The sequence below is a fragment of the Pelmatolapia mariae genome, linkage group LG6 (assembly GCF_036321145.2).
Source record: "Pelmatolapia mariae isolate MD_Pm_ZW linkage group LG6, Pm_UMD_F_2, whole genome shotgun sequence".
Lineage (NCBI taxonomy): Eukaryota > Metazoa > Chordata > Actinopteri > Cichliformes > Cichlidae > Pelmatolapia > Pelmatolapia mariae.
The window spans coordinates 6,788,077-6,797,980 of record NC_086232.1 but is presented as its reverse complement, the minus strand read 5'-3'; the positions used below and the strand labels follow the sequence as shown (position 1 = coordinate 6,797,980).

Here is a 9,904-nt window from a genome sequence, read left to right as displayed (position 1 = left end):
CAGCACAGGTCTTGGTGTGGTGTCCATGGCCTCAGCCAGTAGCACAGGCCCTGGTGTGATGTTGACGGCCTCAGCCAGAGCCACAGGCCCTGGTGTGGTGTAGGTGGCCTAAGCTGGCTGCACAGGTCCACAGCCAGAAGCACAGGCCCTGGTGTAATGTAGATGACCTATGTTAGCAGAATAGGCCTCGGTGTGGTGCGGATGGACTCACACAGCAGCACAAGACATTGCTGAAAACAGCCAAAAGGTATGTCGTTAATGTGGCATTATTAATGGACCGCTGCTTTGGGTCTTTCAACACCCTCCTTCTCTGGATCAAAACCAGCTCAGTGACATGAAAAGTAAATGCTTACAGCACCTGGTATTCCCATGCAGTCTCCCATTCAAGTACTAACCAAGCCCAACCGTGCTTAGCTTCCGAGATCAGACGAGATCGGGCGTTGCCAAGGCGGTATGGCCGTACGTTGCTGGCTCCAGCACAAAGCATCAATTTATGGTATCAAGTGGTGAGGTGCCCAGTACTCAAAGTTATGAACACAAGCCTCCAATTTAACTACACCGTTAACGGTAACTGCATGCTTGCCTAATACCCTAACCAAAGGACTCATTTTAGCGTTTGACCAGCCCCACAACCCTTGGTGTGTTGTAGACGGCCTCAGCCAGATCCACAGGACCTGGTGTGGTGTAGTTGGCCTCAGCCAGCATCAAAGGCCCGGGGGTGGTGTACATGGCCTCAGCCAGAGCCACAGGCACTGGTGTGGTGTCCATAGCCTCAGCCAACAGAACAGGTCCTGTTGTGGTGTCCATGGCCTCAGCCAGAAGCACAGGACCTGGTGTGGTGTAGATGGCCTCAGACAGAGCCACATGCCCTGGTGGGGTGTAGTTGGCCTCAGCCAGCACCACAGGTCCTGGTGTGGTGTCCATGGCCTCAGCCAGCAGCACAGGCCCTGGTGTGGTGTCCATGGCCTCAGCCAGAAGCACTGGCCCTGTTGTTGTGCAGATGGCCTCAGACAGAGCCACAGGCCCTTGTTTGGTGTAGTTGGCCTCAGCCAGCACCACAGGCCCTGGTGTGGTGTCCATAGCCTCAGCCAGCAGCACAGGACCTGGTGTGATGAACATTGCCTCATCCAGCAGCACAGTCCTTGGTGTGTTGTAGACGGCCTCATCCAGAGCCACAGGCCCTGGTGTGGTGTACATGGCCTCAGACAAAGCCACAGGCCCTGGTGAGCTGTCCATGGCCTCAGCCAGAGCCACAGGCCTTGGTGTTGTGTAGGTGGCCTAAGCTGGCTGCACAGGTCCACATCCGGAAGCACAGGCCCTGGTGTGTTGTAGATTGCCTCAGCCAGAGCCAGAGACCCTGGTGTGGTGTTCATGGCCTACGCCAGAGCTACAGGCCCACAGCAAGCAGCACAGGCCCTGGTGTGGTGTCCATAGCTCAGCCAGCAGCACAGCTCCTGTTGTGGTGTAGTTGGCCTCAGCCAGCAGCACAGGTCCTGGTGTGGTGTCCATGGCCTCAGCCAGAAGCACTGGCCCTGGTGTGATGTAGATGGCCTCAGCCAGAGCCACAGGTCCTGCTGTGGTGTAGTTGGCCTCAGCCAGCATCAAAGGCCCGGCGGTGGTGTACATGGCCTCAGCCAGTAGCCACAGGCACTGGTGTGGTGTCCATAGCCTCAGCCAGCAGCACAGGCCTTGGTGTGGTGTCCATGGCCTCATCCAGTAGCACAGGCCCTGGTGTGGTGTAGGTTGCCTAAGCTGGCTGCACAGGTGCACAGCCAGCAGCACAAGCCCTGGTGTGGTGTACATTGCCTCAGCTAGAGGCACAGGCCCTGGTGTGGTGTAGATGGTTTCAGCCAGAGACACAGGCCCTTGTGTGGTGTACTTGGCCTCAAACAGCAGCACAGGCCCTGGTGTGGTGTAGTTGGCCTCAGCCAGAAGCACAGGCCCTGGTGTGTGCTGCTGCACAGGCCCTAGTGTGGTGTAGGTGGCCTAAGCCGGCTGCACAGGTCCTGTGTGGTGTAGTGTGCCTCAGCCAGTAGCACAGCCCCTGATGTGGTGTCCATGGCCTCAGCAAGAAGCACAGGCCCTGGTGTGGTGTAGTTGGCCTCAGCCAGCAGCAAAGGCCCTGGTGTGGTGTCTATAGCCTCAGCCAGCAGCACAGGTCCTGTGTGGTGTAGGTGGCCTCAGCCAGAAGCACAGGACCTGGTGTGATGAACATTGCCTCATCCAGCAGCACAGTCCTTGGTGTGTTGTAGATGGCCTCAGCCAGAGCCACAGGCCCTGGTGTGGTGTACATGGCCTCAGACAAAGCCACAGGCCCTGGTGAGGTGTCCATGGCCTCAGCAAGAAGCACAGGCCCTGGTGTGATGCAGACGGCATCAGCCAGAGCCTCTGGCCCTAGTTTGGTGTAGATAGCCTAAACCGGCTGCAAAGGTCCACAGCCAGAAGCACCGTCCCTGGTGTGGTGTAGTTGGCCTCAGCCAGAAGCACAGGCCCTGGTGTGGTGTAGCTGACGTCAGCCAGAGCCACAGGCCCTGGGGTGGTGTCCATAGCCTCATCCAGCAGCACAGCCCTTGGTGTGTTGTAGACGGCCTCTTCCAGGGCCACAGGCCCAGTTGTGGTGTAGGTTGCCTCAGCCAGCAGCGCAAGACCTGTGTGGTGTACATGGCCTCAGCCAGCAGCACAGGCCCTGGTGTGGTGTAGGTGGCCTAAGCTGGCTTCACAGGTCCACCGCCAGCAGCACAGGCCCAGGTGTGGTGTAGTTGGCCTCAGCTAGCAGCACAGGCCCTGGTGTGGTGTCCATAGCCTCATCCAGGAGCACAGTCCTTGGTGTGTTGTAGACGGCCTCAGACAGTGCGACAGGCCCTGGTGAGGTGTCCATGGCCTCAGCAAGAACCACAGGCCCTGGTGTGATGTAGACGGCATCAGCCAGAGCCTCTGGCCCTGGCTTGGTGTAGATAGCCTAGACCGGCTGCACAGGTCCACAGCCAGAAGCACAGGCCCTGGTGTGGTGAAGTTGGCCTCAGCCAGAGCCACAGGCCCTGGTGTGGTGTCCATAGCCTCATCCAGCAGCACAGCCCTTGGTGTGTTGTAGATGGCCGCTTCCAGCGCCACAGGCCCAGTTGTGGTGTAGTTGCCTCAGCCAGCAGCGCAGTACTTGTGTGGTGTACATGGCCTCAACCAGAGCCACAGGCCCTGTGTGGTGTACATGGCCTCAGCCAGAGTCAAAGGCCCTGGTGTGGTGTAGTTGGCCTCAACCAGCAGCACAGGCCCTGGTGTGGTGTAGGTGGCCTAAGCCGGCTGCACAGGTCCTGTGTGATGTAGTTTGCCTCAGCCAGTAGCACAGGCCCAGGGGTGATGAACATGGCCTCATCCAGCAGCACAGCCCTTGGTGTGTTGTAGACGGCCTCATCCAGAGCCACAGGCTCTGTGTGGTGTACATGGCCTCAGCCAGCAGCACAGGCCTTGGTGTGGTGTCCATGGCCTCAGCCAGTAGCACAGGCCCTGGTGTGATGTAGACGGGCTCAGCCAGAGCCACGGGCCATGGTGTGGTGTAGGTGGCCTAAGCTGGCTGCACAGGTCCACAGCCAGCAGCACAGGCCCTGGTGTGGTGTACATGGCCTCAGCCAGAAGCACTGGCCCTGGTGTGGTGTAGATGGCCTCAGACAGAAGCACAGTCCCTTGTTTGGTGTAGTTGGCCTCAGCCAGCACCACAGGCCTTGGTGTGGTGTCCATAGCCTCAGCCAGCAGCACAGGACCTGGTGTGATGAACATTGCCTCATCCAGCAGCACAGTCCTTGGTGTGTTGTAGACGACCTCATCCAGAGCCACAGGCCCTGGTGTGGTGTACATGGCCTCAGACAAAGCCACAGGCCCTGGTGAGCTGTCCATGGCCTCAGCCAGAGCCACAGGCCTTGGTGTTGTGTAGGTGGCCTAAGCTGGCTGCACAGGTCCACATCCGGAAGCACAAGCCCTGGTGTGTTGTAGATTGCCTCAGCCAGAGCCACAGACCCTGGTGTGGTGTTCATGGCCTACGCCAGAGCGACAGGCCCACAGCAAGCAGCACAGGCTCTGGTGTGGTGTCCATAGCTCAGCCAGCAGCACAGCTCCTGTTGTGGTGTAGTTGGCCTCAGCCAGCAGCACAGGTCCTGGTGTGGTGTAGTTGGCCTCAGCCAGAGCCACAGGCACTGGTGTGGTGTCCATAGCCTCAGCCAGAAGCACAGGCCTTGGTGTGGTGTCCATGGCCTCAGCCAGTAGCACAGGCCCTGGTGTGGTGTAGGTAGCCTAAGCTGGCTGCACAGGTCCACAGCCAGCAGCACAAGCCCTGGTGTGGTGTACATGGCCTCAGCTAGAGGCACAGGCCCTGGTGTGGTGTAGATATGTCTCAGCCAGAGACACAGGCCCATGTGTGGTGTAGTTGGCCTCAGCCAGCAGCACAGGCCCTGGTGTGGTGTCCATATACTCAGCCAGCAGCACAGGTCCTGTGTGGTGTAGATGGCCTCAGCCAGAGCCACAGGCCCTGGTGTGGTGTAGTTGGCCTCAGCCAGCAGCAAAGGCCCTGGTGTGGTGTCTATAGCCTCAGCCAGCAGCACAGGTCCTGTGTGGTGTAGGTGGCCTCAGCCAGAAGCACAGGACCTGGTGTGATGAACATTGCCTCATCCAGCAGCACAGTCCTTGGTGTGTTGTAGACGGCCTCAGCCAGAGCCACAGGCCCTGGTGTGGTGTACATGGCCTCAGACAAAGCCACAGGCCCTGGTGAGGTGTCCATGGCCTCAGCAAGAAGCACAGGCCCTGGTGTGATGCAGACGGCATCAGCCAGAGCCTCTGGCCCTGGTTTGGTGTAGATAGCCTAAACCGGCTGCAAAGGTCCACAGCCAGAAGCACAGGCCCTGGTGTGGTGTAGTTGGCCTCAGCCAGAAGCACAGGCCCTGGTGTGGTGTAGCTGACGTCAGCCAGAGCCACAGGCCCTGGGGTGGTGTCCATAGCCTCATCCAGCAGCACAGCCCTTGGTGTGTTGTAGACGGCCTCTTCCAGGGCCACAGGCCCAGTTGTGGTGTAGGTTGCCTCAGCCAGCAGCGCAAGACCTGTGTGGTGTACATGGCCTCAGCCAGCAGCACAGGCCCTGGTGTGGTGTAGGTGGCCTAAGCTGGCTTCACAGATCCACCGCCAGCAGCACAGGCCCTGGTGTGGTGTAGTTGGCCTCAGCTAGCAGCACAGGCCCTGGTGTGGTGTCCATAGCCTCATCCAGGAGCACAGTCCTTGGTGTGTTGTAGACGGCCTCAGACAGTGCGACAGGCCCTGGTGAGGTGTCCATGGCCTCAGCAAGAACCACAGGCCCTGGTGTGATGTAGACGGCCTCAGCCAGAGCCTCTGGCCCTGGTTTGGTGTAGATAGCCTAGACCGGCTGCACAGGTCCACAGCCAGAAGCACAGGCCCTGGTGTGGTGAAGTTGGCCTCAGCCAGAAGCACAGGCCCTGGTGTGGTGTAGCTGACATCAGCCAGAGCCACAGGCCCTGGTGTGGTGTCCATAGCCTCATCCAGCAGCACAGCCCTTGGTGTGTTGTAGATGGCCGCTTCCAGCGCCACAGGCCCAGTTGTGGTGTAGTTGCCTCAGCCAGCAGCGCAGTACTTGTGTGGTGTACATGGCCTCAACCAGAGCCACAGGCCCTGTGTGGTGTACATGGCCTCAGCCAGAGTCAAAGGACCTGGTGTGGTGTAGTTGGCCTCAACCAGCAGCACAGGCCCTGGTGTGGTGTAGGTGGCCTAAGCCGGCTGCACAGGTCCTGTGTGATGTAGTTTGCCTCAGCCAGTAGCACAGGCCCAGGGGTGATGAACATGGCCTCATCCAGCAGCACAGCCCTTGGTGTGTTGTAGACGGCCTCATCCAGAGCCACAGGCTCTGTGTGGTGTACATGGCCTCAGCCAGCAGCACAGGCCTTGGTGTGGTGTCCATGGCCTCAGCCAGTAGCACAGGCCCTGGTGTGATGTAGACGGGCTCAGCCAGAGCCACAGGCCATGGTGTGGTGTAGGTGGCCTAAGCTGGCTGCACAGGTCCACAGCCAGCAGCACAGGCCCTGGTGTGGTGTACATGGCCTCAGCCAGAAGCACTGGCCCTGGTGTGGTGTAGATGGCCTCAGACAGAAGCACAGTCCCTTGTTTGGTGTAGTTGGCCTCAGCCAGCACCACAGGCCTTGGTGTGGTGTCCATAGCCTCAGCCAGCAGCACAGGACCTGGTGTGATGAACATTGCCTCATCCAGCAGCACAGTCCTTGGTGTGTTGTAGACGACCTCATCCAGAGCCACAGGCCCTGGTGTGGTGTACATGGCCTCAGACAAAGCCACAGGCCCTGGTGAGCTGTCCATGGCCTCAGCCAGAGCCACAGGCCTTGGTGTTGTGTAGGTGGCCTAAGCTGGCTGCACAGGTCCACATCCGGAAGCACAGGCCCTGGTGTGTTGTAGATTGCCTCAGCCAGAGCCACAGACCCTGGTGTGGTGTTCATGGCCTACGCCAGAGCGACAGGCCCACAGCAAGCAGCACAGGCTCTGGTGTGGTGTCCATAGCTCAGCCAGCAGCACAGCTCCTGTTGTGGTGTAGTTGGCCTCAGCCAGCAGCACAGGTCCTGGTGTGGTGTAGTTGGCCTCAGCCAGAGCCACAGGCACTGGTGTGGTGTCCATAGCCTCAGCCAGAAGCACAGGCCTTGGTGTGGTGTCCATGGCCTCAGCCAGTAGCACAGGCCCTGGTGTGGTGTAGGTAGCCTAAGCTGGCTGCACAGGTCCACAGCCAGCAGCACAAGCCCTGGTGTGGTGTACATGGCCTCAGCTAGAGGCACAGGCCCTGGTGTGGTGTAGATTTGTCTCAGCCAGAGACACAGGCCCATGTGTGGTGTAGTTGGCCTCATCCAGCAGCACAGGCCCTGGTGTGGTGTCCATATACTCAGCCAGCAGCACAGGTCCTGTGTGGTGTAGATGGCCTCAGCCAGAGCCACAGGCCCTGGTGTGGTGTAGTTGGCCTCAGCCAGCAGCACAGGCCCTGGTGTGGTGTCCATGGCCTCAGCCAGAAGCACTAGCCCTGGTTGGAAGTAGATGGCCTCAGACAGATCCACAGGCCCTGGTGTGGTGTAGTTGGCCTCAACCAGCAGCACAGGCCCTGGGGTGATGAACATGGCCTCATCCAGAGCCAAAGGCCCTGGGGTGGTGTCCATAGCCTTAGCCAGCAGCACAGGTCCTGGTGTGGTGTCCATAGCCTCAGCCAGCAGCACAGGTCCTGTGTGGTGTAGATGGCCTCAGACAGAGCCACAGGCCCTGGTGTGTTGTAGACGGCCTCATCAGGAGCCACAGGCCCTGTGTGGTGTAGGTTGCCCCAGCCAGCAGCACTGGCCCTGTGTGGTGTACATGGCCTCAGCCAGTAGCACAGGCCCTGGTGTGATGTAACCTGCTTCAGCCAGGGCCAGAGGCCATGGTGTGGTGTAGGTGGCCTAAGCTGGCTTCTCAGGTCCACAGCCAGCAGTACAGTGCCTGGTGTGGTGTACATGGCCTCAGCCAGAAGCACTGGCTGTGGTGTGGTGTAGCTGGCCTCAGCCAGAGCCACAGGCCCTGGTGTGGTGTTCATGGCCTCAGCCAGAGCCAAATGCCCTGGTGTGGTGTCCATAACTTCAGCCAGCAGCACAGGTCTTGGTGTGGTGTCCATGGCCTCAGCCAGTAGCACAGGCCCTGGTGTGATGTAGACGGCCTCAGCCAGAGCCACAGGCCCTGGTGTGGTGTAGGTGGCCTAAGCTGGCTGCACAGGTCCACAGCCAGAAGCACAGGCCCTGGTGTAATGTAGATGACCTATGTTAGCAGAATAGGCCTCGGTGTGGTGCGGATGGACTCACACAGCAGCACAAGACATTGCTGAAAACAGCCAAAAGGTATGTCGTTAATGTGGCATTATTAATGGACCGCTGCTTTGGGTCTTTCAACACCCTCCTTCTCTGGATCAAAACCAGCTCAGTGACATGAAAAGTAAATGCTTACAGCACCTGGTATTCCCATGCAGTCTCCCATTCAAGTACTAACCAAGCCCAACCGTGCTTAGCTTCCGAGATCAGACGAGATCGGGCGTTGCCAAGGCGGTATGGCCGTAAGTTGCTGGCTCCAGCACAAAGCGTCAATTTATGGTATCAAGTAGTGAGGTGCCCAGTACTCAAAGTTATGAACACAAGCCTCCAATTTAACTACACTGTTAACGGTAACTGCATGCTTGCCTAATAACCTAACCAAAGGACTCATTTTAGCGTTTGACCAGCCCCACAACCCTTGGTGTGTTGTAGACGGCCTCAGCCAGATCCACAGGACCTGGTGTGGTGTAGTTGGCCTCAGCCAGCATCAAAGGCCCGGGGGTGGTGTCCATGGCCTCAGCCAGAAGCACTGGCCCTGGTGTGGTGTAGATGGCCTCAGACAGAGCCACATGCCCTGGTGGGGTGTAGTTGGCCTCATCCAGCAGCACAGGTCCTGGTGTGGTGAAGATGGCCTCAGCCAGCAGCACAGGCCCTGGTGTGGTGTCCATGGCCTCAGCCAGAAGCAGTGGCCCTGGTGTGGTGTAGATGGCCTCAGACAGAGCCACAGGCCCTTGTTTGGTGTAGTTGGCCTCAGCCATCACCACAGGCCCTGGTGTGGTGTCCATAGCCTCAGCCAGCAGCACAGGACCTGGTGTGATGAACATTGCCTCATCCAGCAGCACAGTCCTTGGTGTGTTGTAGACGGCCTCATCCAGAGCCACAGGCCCTGGTGTGGTGTACATGGCCTCAGACAAAGCCACAGGCCCTGGTGAGCTGTCCATGGCCTCAGCCAGAGCCACAGGCCTTGGTGTTGTGTAGGTGGCCTAAGCTGGCTGCACAGGTCCACATCCGGAAGCACAGGCCTTGGTGTGTTGTAGATTGCCTCAGCCAGAGTCACAGACCCTGGTGTGGTGTTCATGGCCTATGCCAGAGCTACAGGCCCACAGCAAGCAGCACAGGCCCTGGTGTGGTGTCCATAGCTCAGCCAGCAGCACAGGTCCTGTTGTGGTGTCCATGGCCTCAGCCAGAAGCACTGGCCCTGGTGTGGTGTAGATGGCCTCAGCCAGCAGCACAGGCCCTGGTGTGGTGTAGTTGGCCTCAGCCAGAAGCGCAGGCCCTGGTGTGGTGTAGCTGACGTCAGCCAGAGCCACTGGCCCTGGGGTGGTGTCCATAGCCTCATCCAGCAGCACAGCCCTTGGTGTGATGTAGATGGCCTCAGCCAGAGCCACAGGTCCTGCTGTGGTGTAGTTGGCCTCAGCCAGCATCAAAGGCCCGGGGGTGGTGTACATGGCCTCAGCCAGTAGCCACAGGCACTGGTGTGGTGTCCATAGCCTCAGCCAGCAGCACAGGCCTTGGTGTGGTGTCCATGGCCTCAGCCAGTAGCACAGGCCCTGGTGTGGTGTAGGTTGCCTAAGCTGGCTGCACAGGTCCACAGCGAGCAGCACAAGCCCTGGTGTGGTGTACATTGTCTCAGCTAGAGGCACAGGCCCTGGTGTGGTGTAGATGGTCTCAGCCAGAGACACAGGCCCTTGTGTGGTGTACTTGGCCTCAACCAGCAGCACAGGCCCTGGTGTGGTGTAGTTGGCCTCAGCCAGAAGCACAGGCACTGGTGTGTGCTGCTGCACAGGCCCTGGTGTGGTGTAGGTGGCCTAAGCCGGCTGCACACGTCCTGTGTGGTGTAGTTTGCCTCAGCCAGTAGCACAGGCCCTGATGTGGTGTCCATGGCCTCAGCGAGAAGCACAGGCCCTGGTGTGATGTAGACGGCCTCAGCCAGAGCCTCAGGCCCTGGTATGGTGTAGGTGGCCTAAACTGGCTGCACAGGTCCACAGCCAGCAGCACAGGCCCTGGTGTGTTGTAGACGGCCTCAGCCA

The 9,904-nt window shown here is 59.3% G+C and overlaps 2 non-coding genes across 2 annotated transcripts; both read right to left on the bottom strand.

The window, feature by feature from the left end:
• Window positions 1-346: 346 nt before the first annotated feature.
• LOC134629871 (5S ribosomal RNA) lies at window positions 347-465 on the bottom strand. Its single transcript, XR_010094103.1, has one exon. It is a non-coding gene; the product is annotated as a 5S ribosomal RNA (ribosomal RNA).
• A 7,538-nt stretch (window positions 466-8,003) lies between these two features.
• LOC134630011 (5S ribosomal RNA) lies at window positions 8,004-8,122 on the bottom strand. The gene has a single exon (XR_010094121.1). It is a non-coding gene; the product is annotated as a 5S ribosomal RNA (ribosomal RNA).
• Between the last annotated feature and the right edge of the window lie 1,782 nt (window positions 8,123-9,904).